This window comes from Dasypus novemcinctus, chromosome 21 (assembly GCF_030445035.2).
Source record: "Dasypus novemcinctus isolate mDasNov1 chromosome 21, mDasNov1.1.hap2, whole genome shotgun sequence".
In the NCBI taxonomy this organism is placed as follows: Eukaryota; Metazoa; Chordata; class Mammalia; order Cingulata; family Dasypodidae; genus Dasypus; species Dasypus novemcinctus.
The window spans coordinates 4,258,016-4,276,646 of record NC_080693.1 but is presented as its reverse complement, the minus strand read 5'-3'; the positions used below and the strand labels follow the sequence as shown (position 1 = coordinate 4,276,646).

The 18,631-nt window shown below is 42.0% G+C and overlaps 1 pseudogene; it reads left to right on the top strand.

Annotated features, from left to right (window-relative positions):
- Nucleotides 1–13,097: 13,097 nt before the first annotated feature.
- LOC101422796 (hypoxanthine-guanine phosphoribosyltransferase pseudogene) lies at nt 13,098–14,045 on the top strand (annotated as a pseudogene).
- Nucleotides 14,046–18,631: the final 4,586 nt, after the last annotated feature.

The window sequence follows — 18,631 nt, the reverse complement described above, 5'->3', positions numbered from 1 at the left end:
CTAAGGTCATTCATCTTTTAAATTTTATCCCATAAATGTTCATGTAGTTTCAGATTAGCCTGAACCACCTGGAAGCATTTTCTATCCCTAAAATATTACTCTCACCAACATATGGTTGGAAAATAAAAGCTGGAGATTCATTCCACTTTTACTTCTTGACCTCTGCCCCTATCTTCAGTGTCCAACCCAAAAAAGTCAGGGCCCAAGGCCAAGGTTTCCAGCCAGAGGCAACGCAGACAGCAGCGGGCTCTGAAGACAAAGGCCCCCAAGGAGATCCCACCTGAAGCCGTAAAAGAGTACATTGACCTCATGGATGGGCTGGTGGGGCCTTTGCACTCAGCCTCAGAGGGGGAAGATGGAAAATCGGAAGAGGAAGGACATGGACAGCAGGAATGTGATGGAATCTATGCAGACCCGGATCTCCTCAACTACATCCACCAGCTGTGTGCAGAGGAAGACTTCATCACCAAGGTGGGCGGATTTTAGGTGAGGTGTCTAGCAGAGTCCTTAGTTTTAGCACTGTCAGCATTTCAGGTCTGTGCTTCTTTCCCAATCTGTTGAAACTTGTGTCTATTCCTTATCTCCTGAGCAGTGTGGAGTGGGTACATGTATGTGTATTTGAGTCTTTGTGTGTGTGTGCATGTGTGAGTGTCTCTATGTGTAGCTGGCTGTGCTCATCATCCCAAGCATCCACAGATTGCAGATTGGGGTGCCGTGTCAATGCTTTCCCTCCTGCTTCCAAAACCGACAGGTGGCTCTTTCTCTAGGGTGCTCAATCCCCTTTTATTACTGTTCCCAGGTGGAGGCTGTCATTCACCCTCGATTCCTAGCAGAATTGCTTTCCCCAGGAGCACATGTAGACTTCTTGTCCCTAACAGAGGAGCTGCAGCAAGAGGAAGGACTCACGCCCACCCAGGTAAACCAAGGGTGGGAGGGCCTCACAATATGTAATCCACATGACCTTGTCTAACATGCTTTGTCTTGGGTGGCATGGCTCCTGGAGAAAAACTGCGGAAGGTGTGGGGGTAAATGGAGAACCAGTAGGGAGGAAATTGTGGAGAGGTACGGGGTAGGTGTGGTTAGGACTGCAAGTTTGGGAATTGTGCATAGGAAGATGGGCAGAATAAGCTATAATATATGTATATACAAAACCTACCTGCCTTCTGGCCAAGTGCAGTCATCTTTGCCACACATTCAGCCACCTCATGTGAGAAACATCTGCAGTCATTAATTGTCTATTTCCTTGACCACAGCTGGCTGAGAAGCGTCTGCTGCCCTTGAAAGATATAGAGGTTTTGGAAGCACCTCCAAGTTATGATAAACCTGAACTGGACAGAGTTCCTTCCACATGCAAGTCTAGCAATGGTGCAGAGAGTAAAGCTGAGCATGGCCAACTTCTAGGGATTCAAGTCAGTACTGGTGCCCTACACTGGGATGGCAGAGCAGACAACAGCCTGGATCCCCCTAAAGACATTGCTGTCTCTCCAAGGAGTCAAGACGATCCACAAATCATAAAGAAACAAATGTCTTACCATCACCAACACCAAAGACACTCTTTCTTTAGATTCGGAAGCAGAGATGAGGTGCCTCTGCAAGAAACCTTTCCTATAAGTACCAAATCCAAGCCCGCAGATGGGTCCAATGAAGAGGAGGATGAGGCGCTCCCCAGCCTTGCATTCTTCTTGAAATTGCCACATCAGCTGCTGCCATGGGGACTTGTCAAGAGTCCCCTCGCTCACTCAGGCCATCACACCTCTGGAATCAAGAGAGCACGTGGAGAATCCCTGTCTGTATCATCTCTGAAAAGAGGTCACAATCAAACTCCTCATCCTGATGCCAAGTCTCCAAACACGGCTTTAGTTGAAGGTCCATCTTCTGCTGGAAGAAAATCCCACCTCATAGATGACTTTGGGGCTGCTGGCAGGCAAATGTTGGTGCTGGGTGCAAGCCAATCCTCTCAGTCTCGAAAAAGAAGGTGTGACCAACATCTGGATCCTAGAAAGAAGAAGCCCCGCTGTGGAGTGTAGGGAGCAGTGGGACCAATCTCTCCACAAAGAAGACCTGCCATTGTGGACCCCCACAGTAGATTTCCTCTTGCTTTAACCAAATGACTCTACATGCAGCTTCCTGGTCCTACTGTTACTCCTTGGAAGTTCTAGAGACTGTGGGGAGGACAGTGAGGGCCTTCAAAGGCTTTCCAAAATGAATATGATACCCTTGGTAGGGGAGGAGGAGTGGTAGTTTTGGGCGTTTTATTGAAAATGTATATAAAGTTAGTTTTGATTTAAAATGCTCTCCGTTATGCAATATTGTATTTGTCCAACATTGCTACTTCAGGGATGGTGGGATGTTGAAGGTGGAGGGATACGGATGGCTGCAGTCTCGGTGGATCCACAGGTGACTGACCTAGTTCTGTCCTCCTGCTTCAGTCTATATTCTTTCAGCCTGCTCCTGGGAAAAGAGAAATGTCATGGTCTTCCTGTTAAGTGACAAGTGCCCATTAGTGTCTTTCCTTATGCCTTCTCACAAGGCCTGGCTCCATTGTGGGTGGCCATCATTGGATGGCCATCAGGATATTATCTGTATCTCCTAATACTTTACTCATGGAAAGTTGCTCTTCTACAGTTTTGGTTTCTGGAATATCAGCTAATTTTCTATAACTGATATGTGAGTCAACACCTTCCCCGAGTGTTCCTGTGCTTTCCTTACCTAAGGATGTAGACATTGGAGCTTCCATGGTCCTCAGCAAGTGCAGGCCATGTGTTGTGTGGTTGGTTTGAGTAGACACCCACGAGCCTGCTTCCTAGGGGCATGAATCTGTATATTTCCGCCTCTATAGAGGAGATAGCACATTAAGACTCAGGATTACTAAATGTATAATTAGAGTTGGCCTATTTCTTAATGCTAATAAGGACAGAAAAAGGATGTGGGCCAAAAGAAGATTCACAAGTCCATCAAAATATATGTGCATGCAATACGATATAGGGATGGAGGATATGAAGTCGCTTTGTGTATTTTGGTGCAGGAATGAGTCTTGTCCAAGTAGCTGGGGAGGGATTCACTTTGTGGCCAAGGGGGCTGACCTCAGGAACCTTTGCACTCTTCCAAGGATCGCTCCACAAGCACTGCTCCCTCTCCTCCCTAAATAATGACTGAAATTCTTATATGGAACACAGGTGGAAAAATACACTCATGTCTAAAATTGTTTCTTTCCAAAGAAATTCAAACCAACTTCATTGTAAAAAAAACAGAGAAAAATAAATGGTTTGATTTGTTTAGCATGCCATGGGCTGCCCTTCATGTGCAAGGGATATTTAAGCTGGGAAGAAGGTGGAGAAGGGCTGAGGCCCTCAATCAAGCCCGTACCTGGGCTCTTGTCCAGGCCCATGGTTAGAGTAGTTAGACAGCCTGGGGATGTGGGATTTAGTGACTAGGATTTGATTCTGGGGGGTGTGGAGAGTTTAATTGAGCACTGGGTAGACATCTTCTGGACCTGAATTAAGAGGTAAGTGTCCTATGAGGATACAATCAAGAAAAAAACCCAAGATCAAGGAGATACGGTGCACACCCTCTTTGTATTGAAAGTTTTTTTTTGTCATCCTCCAACCTCTAATTAACCTCTCAAATTAAGGTGTTCATGGTCCAGTCTCTCGACTCATCCTGTCAGCCCTAACAGACACTGAGATTCCCTGACACACACCCTTGTTCTTGGCCAGTGCTGCCTTCTCTAAGTTCTAAGTTCTGATTCCTTCTGCATTGACTTTGTGGTTTTAGGCAATCCATGACTCCCAGAGTGTGTCCTCGGCAACAGTTCAGCACACACAGCTGGGGTTGCATTGCAGCATGGTGTCCCATCATATAGGCAAAATGACGATAAGGCTGCCCTTTCACCAACGTTTCCTGGCACCCATGCTTCCTGCTGGCAAAGAGCTTGGGATAGAAAGTCACATATCAGGACCCTCTCCTCTTGTCATCTTCACATATTACCCACAATTCTGTCCACAATTTCTCCTTCACCTCTACTTCTTGTTCCAAAATGAGCAGCATCCAGGGGCTGTCTGCCCTCTACTGTCCTTTCTGTAATGGAATTTTGTACTTGGCCATGCTTTCCGCAGCTGATGTCCTCTCTCTGTTCCAAGCTGGACCTCACCGGAGTGATGTGGGACTCATAGGCTGTATGTCACAGAGGCAGTATGACAAGGGTTGGGCACCAAGCAACAAATGTCTAGAAGATTCCTAAGCACCATGTCATGCAGGCTCCACTTGGGTAGAGCATCCTCATCATGTGTTCCCATACTGCTTCTTCCTGGTGTTGAAATCAGTGACCACACCAGTCATTAACTGATAATATATTGAGGGAACAAAAGAGCCCATGCTCCACCATTCACTGCTGTATGACTTTGGGAAAGTCACCAAGTCCTTTTCATTCCAAGTTCTTTATTGGAAAATGGATGTAAACATAGTTCAGCTCAGGACGTTTGAAATAGTAAATGAATCCTGCTTGTAAGAAACTAGTTTAACTCTCCTGTGGTCTCTCTTTTCAGTCAGGGACGGATTTCATCATCACATTTAGTCCAGGGCTTTTTGGCTTTGCTCTCATGTTTTCGCATACCTGGGTGTCATCTCCAACTCCCATCCTTGTTTTGGTTGAAGAGTTGACAGCAGGTGGGAGATTCTGGTGTTGTTCAAACACTGTTCCATGCCCAATCCCGAAAATATGTCCATGAGCCTACAGAGTGAGAACTGCCGGAAGGGCCATTCTGCCTGAACTTCCTCATTGATCACCATCTGACAACCATGTGCCAAAGCCCACCAGAAGTGTTGGCACATACTAGGCATTCATTCCACTGAATTGTTACTTCTTTCCCTGGTTTCTATCTCTTCTTTGGGAACATACGAAATGGCAGAGTTTGTGACCTGAAGTGTTGAATATCCTTCCAAAATGGTCAGGAATGGAGGAAGCCTTTGGAGGAGAAGTCCAATTCCTGCCCTCATGTCTGCTTGACGTTCAGAAATTCACACACACCCCAAACACACATCTTCACACACACACATTCCACTGCACACCGCCACCTCACAATATACTATCAATGTCCTCCCCAGGGTTTATATTTCATAGTAAACAACTCTTGCAATTGTTTACTCCAGAATTGTATGAAAATATACAGGTATAGAAATAAATTTTTTTTTTCACTCAGGATAAATCCCTTAAGGAACATCCAAACTATTGCATACATCAATAGTGTGCTCCTTTTTTTTTTTTTTTTTTTTAGAATCCACTTACATATGTTGAAAGACTAGTTACCAGCCATGGTTCCAATATGAGTTACATTATGGTTTACATTTTAGTCTATAAACCTTTTATAAATTTTTGGTGATATCTAACATGGCCTGTATCCATCACTTCAGGATCATGCAGAACACCTCCCTTGCCCCTCAGTGATCCCCTCTCCAAATTATTCTATTCCTCTCTCCCCCTGCCCTCAAGGCCCACAGTGACACCCAAACTTCACTTCTTGAAGGACAAGATTTGTAGATACATGCAAGAATGCTGAGGGCTTTACACACTAGTCTGTCCTCCCCCACTGGGAGCCACCTATGCTCTTGTCCCTCTGTGGGAGAATATCAGGCCTCCCCAGGATGGGGTCATAACACCTTCCCACTCACTGTATGGGTCTACACTCCCTCATATAACACACTATGACATGATGAGCACTTACAAACTCCCTAGAAGCCTGACCCAGGTGCACCCTGTGCCAGAAGATGCACCAAACACCTTAAACCGGTAACCCTTCCTTATTATATTTTCTAAAGAGGTTTCTCATGATTACAGTTTCAACCACTACCTGACAATCTCTTCTGTTCTCCTGCTCTGCCTAACACTCCCCCCAATTTCTTGGACCATCTCACCCATCCTCACCTCAAGCATGCAAAGCCGAACCCAGTAGTGTCCCTATATCCCTGTTGTATCCCTTCACGCACAACTACTTACCTCTAATTTATCATAGGTTTCCCCCATGTGGGTGTCAACTCACAACCTTTCACTCACCAACTATTTCCTGTAAGCCTATCTTCCAGTCCCTAACTCTCTGAGACAGTTTGATTTGCTTAACTCATAACAGAGAGGTATTCTACTATATTCTACTACAGAATTATTGTGACTCTAGCAATGGAAATTATAGCATTGACATAATTGATATAATTGATATATCAGTGGCCATCGGAGTTGCTGAAGGCAGGGAGAGGGAAAAAGAGGTGTGATATTGGGGCATTTTGGGGACTTGGAGTTGTCCTTGATGATTTTGCAGGGACAGATGCAGGAAATTATATATCCTGTCAAAACCCAGTGAATGGACTGGGAGAGAGTGTAAACTACAACATAAACTATAATCCATGCTGTGTAGCTGTGCTCCCAAATGTACTCACCAACTGCAATGAGTGTACCACATTAATGAAAGAAGTTGTCAATGTGGGACGAGTGGGGGTTGTGGGGAATGGGGTATATGGGAACCTATTTTTTAATGTAACATTTTGTGTGATCTCTGTATCTTCAAAAAACTTTACAAAAAGGAACAATACTTTTTGAGCACATACAGAGTAAATGAAGTAGAGAATATTTACACTTAAGCTAAATGAGGAAGTTCAAATATTCTGAAAGCTGTCATACAAAAAGTGGGAGTTTGGCTGTTCAGTATTTCTTCAAAAGGCAGAACTTAATCTAAGGAATAAATAGTAGCAAACAACAGGAGGCAGGATAGTTGTGCAAGCATATCACTGATCTAAGAGTTTCTTTTCCAATATCATGCACCTTGTACTTACTTTTCCCTTCTGCTGAAGAGTGGTGGAACTTAACACTTCTAGACATCTTAAATAATTTTTTGGGAAGCGGACTTGGCCCAGTGGATACGGCATCCATCTCCACATGGGAGGTCCACGGTTTGAACCCAGGGCCTCCTTGGCCCCTGTGGAGCTGGCCCATGCAGAGTGTTGATGGCTGCAAGGAGTGCCGTGCCACGCAGAGTTTTCCCCTGCATAGGGGAGCCCCACACAAAGGAGTGTGTCCCGTTAGTAGAGCCGCCAAATGCAAAAGAAAGTTCAGCCTGCCCAGGAGTGGGGCCGCAGACACGGAGAGCTGACGCAGCAAGATGACACAACAACAAATAAGAAATGCAGATTCGAGAGACAGACAGACCAATGGAATCGAATTGAAAGTTCTGATATAGAACCTCATATATATAGCCATGTAATATTCAATAAAGCCACCAAACCCTCTCAACTGGGAGAGAATGGCCTATTCAACAAATGGTGCCTGGAGAACTGGATAGCCATAAGTAGAAGAATGAAAGAGGATTACCATCTCACACCTTATACAAAGATCAACTCAAGATGGATCAAAGACCTAAATATAAGAGCCAAGACCATAAAGATCTTGGAAAGCAGTGTAGGGAAACATCTACAGGACCTTGTAATAGGAAATGGCTTCATGAATATCACACCAAAAGCATGAACAGCAAAAGAATTAATAGATAAATGGGACTTCCTCAAAATTAAAGCCTTCTGCACCTCAAAGGAGTTTGTCAAGAAAGTAAAAAGTGAACCCACACAATGGGAGAAAATATTTGGCAACCATATATCTGATAAGAGACTTATAACTTGCATATATAAAGAACTCCTATACCTTGAAAATAAAAAGATAAACAACCCATTTAAAAAATGGGAGAAAGACTTAAACAGACACTTCTCCAAAGAAGAAATACAAATGGCTAAAAAGCACATGAAAAAATGCTCCAAATCTCTAGCTATCAGGGAAATGCAAATCAAAACTACAATGAGATACCATCTTACTCCATAAGATTGGCAGCTATGAAAAAAACAGAAGAATACAAATGCTGGAGAGGATGTGAAGAAAGGGAAACACTCATCCATTGCTGGTGGGAATGGAGAAGGATCCAACCATTCTGGAGGACAGTTTGGCGATTTCTCAAAAAACTAACCATAGATTTGCCATATGACCCAGCAATACCACTGCTGGGTATATACCCATCAGAACTGAAAACAAGGACACAAACCAATATATGTACACCAATGTTCATAGCAGCATTGTTCACTATCGCCAAAAGTTGGAATCAATCCAAATGCCCATCAACAGACGAGTGGATCAATAAAATGTGGTATATACACACAATGGAATACTACTCGGCTATAAGAACAAATACACTACAAACACACGTGATAACATGGATGAATCTTGAGAACCTTATGTTGAGTGAACCAACCCAGGCATTGAAGGACAAATACTACATGACCTCAATGATATGAAATAAGCAACCTGCCTCAGAGAGCTAGAGACTGGAAAAGAGGCTTACAGGAAATCGGGGGTTGGAGGAAGGATGTGAGCGACGTCTGCAGGGGTGGAATCTATGATGAGCTGACAGTAAGTATGAGCACAAAGAAGGGACAAAATGAGGGCAAGGGGTTGCCTTCGGGTGGGGCTTTGCGGGTTTGAGGGGGGCTGGGGATGGGCGGAGGGGTAATATTGTCCAAAAATTGGGGGGAGGGAGGGGCAACATACGAACGTAAGAGAGTGTCAGGTGTTCGTTGAGAGTAACATGTTGAGAAAATCATATCAAAATATAATTAGGAGGGTTACCTGTTTAGGATGCTCAGGGCGGGTAGTCTGATGCGGGACGGACTCCGGGGGAATAGCTGAAAGCTCATTTTGCCAGGGTGGGTTGTACCATTGGGTAGAGACCCAAGAAGTGAGAGTTGGGGTGGACCCATATCCTGGGGAGGACTAATGCCATCAAATAGAGAGAACTGTATCTCTCGTGAGAAAGGGTGGCTCCCAGGACATTAGGGCAGTTGAGAAAGTCAGGCCCTGAACACTGCTGCAAGTATCTCTGGACGTGGCTTCTCGGGAAATGGAGATTGGCTGGCGCTGTGGGCCCCAAGGGGAGGGGAAAATGGATGTTGAATGGATGGAACGAAGGTAAATGTGGGGGCAAGAGAGGAGTTTTGCGAGAGTACACGAGGATGAATATAAAACATGTAATATTACACCAAAAACATATAGGGGACGACAGACTAATAATGTAAACCATAAGGCAAAACATAGGATAACTAAAAAATTTAGAAAACTGTACATCCTAAAGTATGGACCACATTGTAAGCACAGATGTCACCTTGTTTGAAAGCTATTGTTTCGGAATCTGTACATCAGTTTCAGGAAATATGATATGAATAAGTTAAAAGATTATCGCTGTGGAAGGGAAAAGGTTTTATGGTGGATCTGTGGGAGTACTGTATATTGTATATATGAATTACTGTGATCTAAGACTCTTGTGAAGAGAAGCTCAAAAATTAGAAAAGAAAAGAAAAAGATAGGATGTAGAAATTTTTCCAAATCAATATGTACTCTAGATCTAACCTTTAAACTCATCGCTATATTCCACTTTACTAGTAAGGGAAACTGACATTATATTGGGATTCACTTTACAGGAAGTTTTGGATCACAGAGTTGTTCAACAATGGTGGCAGAGGAATACTGATATGGGATGTTATTGACAGGCTATATATGGTTGACAGGGAGTTATACACGGCATATGTCCAGGGTACATGGCAATGTTTAGATATACCAATAGTGGAAACAATTAAAAACAACAGCTGGGGGGGGTACTGGGTTACTGGCTGGGGGGTCTCTGTCTTGGTCCCTGGGGGAGCAGCAGCAGTCCCCCAGGTGCAACGGTAAGAACCAGGAAGGAATGAGAGCCCAACAGTGGGCTCCTGATACTAATGGCTATGCTTGTGAGCCTATACACCTGCAATAAGAACAAGGCCTAGAGTAGCATTGTGCCTGGGAGTTTCCTCCTGACAGCCTTCATGTTACTCAAATGTGGCCACTCTCAAAGCCAAACTCAGCATGTAGATGCAGTGCATTCCCCCCAGCGTGGGACATGACACCCGGGGATGAGCCTCCCTGGCACCGAGGGATCACTACCACATACCAGCTGAAGATGCAACTAGAAAATGACCTTGAATTGAAGGTTCAATGCGGATCAGCAGAATATCCCTGTCTACATATAATAACATGACTTTAAAATGCTGTTTGACCTAATGTAAGGGGGAAATGGAAAGGAGAAATGAGTTAATATGGATATGAGTCTCTAAAAAAGAGTCTGGAGGCTGTCAGAAGGAATGCCCTTATGCACAACTGAGCAGAGTCTAAGAGACAGATAAAGTAGATACAACCCCAGGTATTCATTCCTTTGAGGGCTAAAGAGACCCACGGGTTCTATGGTCATGGCAGATGGGGTTCACTGCCATGTCAGATGGCTCTTCTTTGGAGCTGTTGTTTCTGTGTGATGAAATCGGACTTAGATGGGATCTCTTTTCACAAGACTTTCATGCTACTTTACTGGAATTGTAGATGGTGTTGGGGTTTAAGATATATTTAGGGGATTTGAATCTCTGGACTGACAATATGATAGGCAGGCCCTGAGCCTCAACAGACTTCAGCTCCTACAATCTGATTTATTGGACTCACCTCACTCAGCCAAGATGGAGTTGAAGAAGGACAACCACCACACCATGGAGCCTAGAGTGCCTACAACTGAAAGCAGGAGGATTACATCCAGTATCCATGTGGAATCTGAGCCTCCTCTTGACATAGAGGTGCAACGGACACAACCAATCCAAGGTCCACAGAGAAAAGGTGGCATTGGAATGGGAAAAGTGGACATGGTGGCTGATGAGTATGGGGAATGGCAGGAAGAGATGAGATGTCGAGGTGCCTTTGGGACTTAGAGTTGCCCTGGATGGTGCTTCAGGGGCAATCACTGGACATTGTAAATCCTCCCAGGGCCCACTGGATGGAATGGGGGAGAGTATGGGCCATGATATGGACCACTGACCATGAGGGGCAGAGGTGCCCAGAGATGTACTTACCAAATGCAATGGATGTGTCATGATGATGGGAGTGTTGCTGGGGGGGAGTGGTGGGGTGGGGGTGGTGGGGTTGAATGGGACCTCATTTTTTTTAATGTAATATTTTTACAAAATCAATAAAAAAAAAATCAAAGAGCAACAGTAACACACAGCCTCCTGCCACTAAATCCCAACAAAAGACAAAGAAATTGAGCATCTGAGTAAACTACATACTAATCAGATGCCTAGACATCAGCAAAAAATTTATAAGCCAGAATAAGAAAATAGAAGACACAGCCCAGGAAAAGGAATATATCAAAGTCCCAGAAGACATGCAGGATTTGAGACAACTAATTAACGAGATGCATACCAATTTCCAAAATTAAATTCATGAGTTGAAAGACAGTATGGCTAAAGAGATGAATGACGTCAAAAGACATTGAGCAAGCAAAAACAGAATTTGAAATGTGGAACAGAAAAGCAACAGAGCTCATGGGAATGAAAGACACAATAGGTGACATCAAAAACACACTAAAGGTATACAACAATTTCAAGCAGCCTTGAAAGTACAGAAGAAAGAATAAGTAATACCAAAGACAGAACAGCTAAAATCGGAGAGAGAAAAGAAAAGAGGGAGGAAAAAAATGGAAAAAAAATGAGCAGAGGCTCAGGGAGATGAAAGACAACAGAAAACACAACAACATACATGTCATGGGAGTTCCAGAAGAAGAAGAGAAGGGAAAAAGGGTTAAAAAGAATATTTAAGGGAATAACTAAAATTTTCCCAATGCTCACGAAAGATATGACCCCACATGTCCAAGAAGCCCACTGCAACCTAATCAGAATAAATCCAAATAGACATACTCCAAAACATATAAAAATTCAGAATGTCAAATGTCAAAGACAAAGAGAAAATTCTGAGAGCAGCAAGAGAAGCAAACCATCACATACAAGGGATGTCCAGTAATAGTGCAGATTTCTCATCAGAAACCATGGAGGTGAGAAGAGAGTGGTGTGATGCAATTAGGAGACTGAAAGAGAAAAACTGCCAGCCAAGAATTCTGCACCCAGCAAAACTGTCCTCCAAAAATGAAGGTGAATATAAAATATTCACAAAGAAAAAGAAACTAAGAGGCTTGGTAAAAAAGAATCCAAATTGCAGGAAATAATAAGGAAGCCATGGAGCCTGAAAGAAAAAGACAGAAGAGCGAGGCCTGGAGGAGAGTAAAGAAAAAAGAACAGAAAGGATAACCAAGAGAAAAAAGACAGACCAAAATATGATATGACACATGAAAACCAAAGAATAAAATGTTGGAAGTAAATAATGCATTTACAGTACTATCATTGAGTGTGAATGGATTAAATGTACCAAACAAAAGATATAGATTGACAGGATGGATAATAAACACATGAGCCATCCATATGCTGCTTACAAGAGACCCACCTTTGACTCATGGATACAAACCAGCTATAAGTAAAAGGTTGGAAAAAGAGCAGGGATAGCTATACTATTATTGGACAAAACAGACTTGAAGTGAAAAAAAGTTATGAGTCAGACAAGGCCATTATATATTAATAAGAAGGACAATCCACCAGGAATATATATTTATGCACCTAATCAGGGTGCCCCAAAATACATAAGACAAACTCTGTCAAAACTGAAGGGAGAAACAGGCATCTCAACAATAATCACTGGAGGCTCTAATACACCACTCACATCGTGAGACAGAACAACTGGACAGAAGATCAACAAGGAAACAGAGAACTTAAAGAATAATAAATGAGTTAGACCTAACAGACACACAGAATGCTGCTGCCAAACACAGCAGGTTATACATTCTTCTCATGTGCCCATGGATCCTTCACCAGGATACACCACATGTAGGGCACACTGCAGGTCTCAATACATATGAAAAGATCAAAAATTATACAAAGCACCTTCTTAGGTCATAATGGAAAGAAATTGGAAATCAAGAATAGACAAGAAAAAGGTAACTTTACAACTGTGTGGAGTGTAAACAACACACTCTAAAATGATCAGTGGATCAAAGAAGAAATTGCAAGTGAAATCAGTAAATGTATAGACAAATGAAAATGAGAACACAAATTACCAAAACTTGCCCCCTTTCAGCCGGCTTCCTTCTCCTTAGCCCGCACGCCGACCCGGCTCCACTATGGCAACCCGCAGCCCCAGTGTCATGATTAGCAAAGATGAACCAGGTTATGACCTAATTCATTTTGTATACCTAATCATTATGCTGAAGATTTGGAAAGGGCATTTATTCCTCATGGACTAATTATGGACAGAACCAAATGGCTTGCTCGAGATGTGATGAAGGAGATGGGAGGCCACCACATCATAGCCCTCTGTGTGCTCAAGGGGGGCTATAAATTCTTTGCCGACTTACTGGATTACATCAAAGCACTGAACAGAAATAGTGATAGATCCATTCCTATGACTGTAGATTTTATCAGACTAAAGAGCTACTGTAAAGACCAGTCAACAGGAGACATAAAAGTGATTGGTGGAGATGATCTCTCAACTTTAACTGGAAAGAATGTCTTGATTGTTGAAGATATAATTGACACTGGCAAAACAATGCAAACCCTGCTTTCCTTGGTCAAGCAGTATAATCCAAAGATGGTCAAGGTTGCAAGCTTACTGGTGAAAAGGACCCCTCGAAGTGTTGGATATAGACCAGACTTTGTTGGGTTTGAAATTCCAGACAAATTTGTTGTAGGATATGCCCTTGACTATAATGAATACCTCAGGGATTTGAATCATGTTTGTGTCATTAGCAAAACCAGAAGAGCAAAATACAAAGCCTGAGATGAGAGTTCAACTTGAGTTTGGAACTACCCCGAGTCTCACTGACATCACCAATAAAATTATGAAATGTCCTAGTTTTGTGACCATCTGCTTAATAGAGCTTGTGCATGTATTTTTTAAGAATTTTATCTGTTTTGTACATTAGAAATGTCATTTGCTGCAGCGTGAATTCTTTATTTGCACTATAAGCCTATAGACTATCAGTTCCTTTTGGATGGATTGCAGTTTCGCTTGTGAATGGAAAATCTCCTAAACCACACCACTACTGAAGGAAAATATTGAAAATTTATTTGTAAGAAACATTTAAAGAGAATATATATTAGTTTTTTATTGGTATTTTAATTTTTATATATTAATGAAAGAACAGAAGTGGTTGAATATTGTTAATTATACCATCAAGTGTTTAGAAAAGTAGGAAATAGTTTTTGTATCAATGACAGAGATTTTATTGTGTACAGAACCATGTGTCCTGGAATTATTTTAGTAGTGTTTCAGTAGTATTAACTGAATTTTTGCACTTGTTCAGATTATTTCTGGTGAATCTTCATCAACAGTTCCTTTTAAATATAAACAACTATATTCCAAAACACTTTACCACTTTTTTGAATTCTTCACTGTAAAAATCCTGAAAATAAAGACTGTCTCTTTAAAGGAAAAGGAAAAACAAAAACAAAAACAAATTACCAAAACTTATGGGGTGCAGCAAAGCCAGTCTTGAGAAGGAAATTTATAGCCCTAAATGCCTATTTTAAAAAAGAAGAGCTAAACTCAAAGACTTAACTGAACACCTAGACAAATTGGAAAAAGAACAGCAAACCAATCCTCAAAGCAAGAAGAAGGAAAGAAATAATAAAGATTAGAGCAGAAATAAATGAAATTGAGAACAACAACAGCAAAAAGAAAATTGAGAAAATCAAAACCAAAAGCTGGTTCTTTGAGAAGATCTGTAAAATTGACAAATCGCTAGCAAGATTAGCAAAGGAGAAAAACAGGCAAATAAATACAATCAGAAATGAAAGGAGGGAAGTAATGACTGACCCCACAGAAATAAAAAGAATCAAAAGACAATATTATGAGAAATTGTATGCCAACAATGACAACCTAGAAATGGGTAAATTCCTAGAAAGGCACAACCAACCTACACTGACACTACAAGAAATACAAGAATTAACAAACCAACCACATTTAAAGGGACTGAATCCATCATCAAACACCTCCCAACAAGGAAAAGCTCAGGACCAGATGACTTCAGAGATGAATTCTACCAAGCATTTAGAAAAGAATTAAAAACAATCCTGTCCAAAGTTTTCCCAAATGATGAAGAGGGAAAATTACCCAACACTTTTTATGAAGCCAACATCACACTAACACCAAAGCCAGATAAAGACATTACGCAGAAAAAAAGTACAGACCGATCTCTTCAATGAACATAGAGATGTGAAAATATTGACAAATTGAATCCAGCAGCATTACTGAAGACTGACACATCACAACCAAACGAGTTTTATTCCTGGTATGCAAGGCTAGCTCAACATAAGAAAATCAATCAACATAATACACCACATTAATAAATTGAAGGGAAAAAACACATGATGATCACAATAGACACAGAAAAGTCATTTCACAAAATCCAGCATTCTTTCTTGGTAAAAAACAGTTCAAAAGGTATGAATAGAAGGAAAATGCCACAATATGATAAAAGGCATATATGAAAAACCCACAGCCACCATGGTACTCAGTGGGGAAATATTGAAAGCTTTCCATCTAAGATTAGGAACAATACAAGGATGCCCACTAACACCATTGCTATTCAACATGGTACTACAAGTTCTACCTAGAGCAATTAGGGAAGAAAAAATAAATAAAGGCATCCAAATAGGAAAAGGGGAAGTAAAACTTGCATAATTGGCAGATGACATGATCCTATATTTAGAAAATTCTGAAATGTATACAACAAAGCTACTTGAGCTAATAAATGAGTTCAGCAAAGTGGCAGAATACAAGATCCACACGCAGAAATCAGTGTTCTTGTACAGTAGTACTGCACAATCTGAGGAGAAATCAGGGGGAAGATTCCATTTACAATAGCAACAAAAGGACTCAAATACGTAGGGATCAACTTAGTCAAAGAAGTACGCGGAAAACTACAAAACAGTGGTAAAAGAAATTTAAAATGACCTAAACAAATGGAATGACATTCCCTGTTCATGTCCTGAAAGACGAAATATCATGAAGATGTCAATTCAACATAAACTGATTTATAGACTGAATGTAATACCAATCAAAATTCCAATAGCCTACTTGACAGAAATAGAAAAGGCAATTACTAAATTCATTTGGAAGGGAAAGTGCACTCAAATAACCAAAAGCATTCTAAAAAAGAGCAACATGGGAGGAATTTCACTGCCAGACCTTGAAACATATTACAAAGCTACAGTGGTCAAAACAGCATGGTACTGGCAAAAAGAGAGACTCATTGATCAGTATAATAGAATTGAGAGTCCAGAAATAAACCCTTACCTCCATGGTCAACTAGTTTTTTTTTTTTTCTTTTTTTTTTTTATTGATTTTGTAAAAATATTACATTAAAAAATATGAGGTCCCATTCGACCCCACCACCCCCACCGCACCCCTCACCCCCCCCCCCCCCCAGCAACACTCACTCCCATCATCATGACACATCCATTGCATTTGGTAAGTACATCTCTGGGTATCTCTGCACCTCATGGTCATTGGTCCACATCAACTAGTTTTTGACACACCTAACAAGTCCATGTTAATGGGGAAAAAGTCCCTTCAATAAATGATGCTGGGAGACCTGGATATCTATAACCAAAAGAATGGAATGGAACCCCTATCTTACATCCTATACAAGAATCAACTCAAAATGGATCAGAGACCTAAATATAAAAGTAAGGACCATAAAACTGCTTGGAGAAAATGAGGGAAACATCTTAAAGACCTTGTGCTTCATGGTGATTTTTTGGACCTTACACCCAAAGCACATGAAACAAAAGAAAAAATAGATAAATGGGACCTCCTCAAAATTAAACACATGTGCACCTCACAGGACTTTGTCAAAAGGGTGAAAAGGCAGCTGCCTCAGCAGAAGGAAATACTTGGAAATCACATGACCAATAAGGGATTAATATCCATGATATGTAAAGAGATGTTACAACTCAATAATAAAAAAACTCAATTAAAAAATGGGCAAAAGACATGAATAGACATTTGTCCAAAGAAGAATTACAAATGGCAAGAAAACACGTGAAAAAAGGTTCAATATGAGTAATGACTAGGGAAATGCAAATCACAACTAAGAGATATCATTTCACACCTATCAGAATGGCCACTATTTAAAAGTCAGATGGCAAACTTGGCCCAGTGGTTAGGGCATCTGTCTACCACATGGGAGGTCCACAGTTCAAACCCTGGGCTTCTTTAACCTGTATGGAGCTGGCCCATGCGCAGTGCTGATGCGTGCAAGGAGTGCCCTGCCATGCAAGGGTGCCCTGGAGGAGGGGAGCTCCATGCGCAAGGAGTGGGTCCCATAAGGAGAGCCGCCCTGTGCAAAAGAAAGTGCAGCCTGCCCAGGAATGGTGCCGCACGCACAGAGAACTGACACAACAAGATGACGCAACAAAAAGAAACACAGATTCCCGTGCTGCTCACAACAACAGAAGCAGACAAAGAAGACACAGCAAACAGACACAGAGAATAGACAACCAGGGTGGGGGGGGGAGGGGAGAGAAATAAGTAAATAAATCTTAAAAAAAAAGAGAACTACAAATGTTGGAGAGGATGTGGAGTGATAGGAGCACTTACAATTGGTGGGAATGCAGACTAGTACAGCCACTGTGGAGGACTATTGGGCATAAATCAATTTATAGAGGGAAAAAAAAGTATCTGTGCAAGAATAGCCAAAAAGGGGAGCTGTGAACAGTAGGGGAAGCACAGATAGAGAAGTGATGGATTTACTTTTTAAATTATTATTGAAATTTTAAAAATGCTCTAATAAGATTGAGGTGATGAATGCTCAACATGTGATGGTGCAAAATACCACTGATTGTATGGTGAACTGTATGCTTTGTTGATACATATCGATAAAAATTATATGTAAAAAAAAATGACAAACAGCACTTATAAATGGGAAACTATGTAAATAACACTTTCACCAGAGAAGAAACACTCAATTCTTTTCATCACTAGGGGAGTACAAATTAAAACCTGCTGACTTATCATATAGCCATACTAAAATGACTAAAAGCAAGAAAGGTAATACCAACTGTTAAAGAAGATGTGGAAAACCTGGAGCCCTCATACATTTCCAGTGAGAATGCCACATGGTGCTGCCACTTTGGGAAACATTTTGTCAGTTTCTTAAAAAAAAAAAAAAAGAATTTACATCATTGTTCCTAGTTCCACTCTGAGATATCTATCCAAGACAACTTGCTGTACCATGATTCCCACAGCAAGTTCATGGCCTCCAAAACTGGAAAAGAATACAAATGCCTATCACCCAGGGCTTGGATAACAGAAGGTGGCACATGTGTAAACAGTGCTGCAGCTCTAATTAGGTAATTTCATTCAACTAACTTTCACGGAATAAACAAGTTATCCGTGTCTGGAAAAATGCCAAAGACCGAAGCAGGCCCCCCTGCCAGGTGGGGTCCGCATTCATACTCGGAGCCGGGCGCAGGCGGGGATCTGAGGAGGGGCCGCGCGCTTTGCCTGAGGGTTCCAGGCCTGGCGCTTGCTGCCCGCCAGCCCGCCGGCCAGACACGGGGAGCCCTGCACACGGGGAGCCCTGCGCGGTGCCTTGGCCTGGCCCAAGAACCAGGGCAGCGGCCCGCCCCAACACCAGAGGCTCTGAAAGTT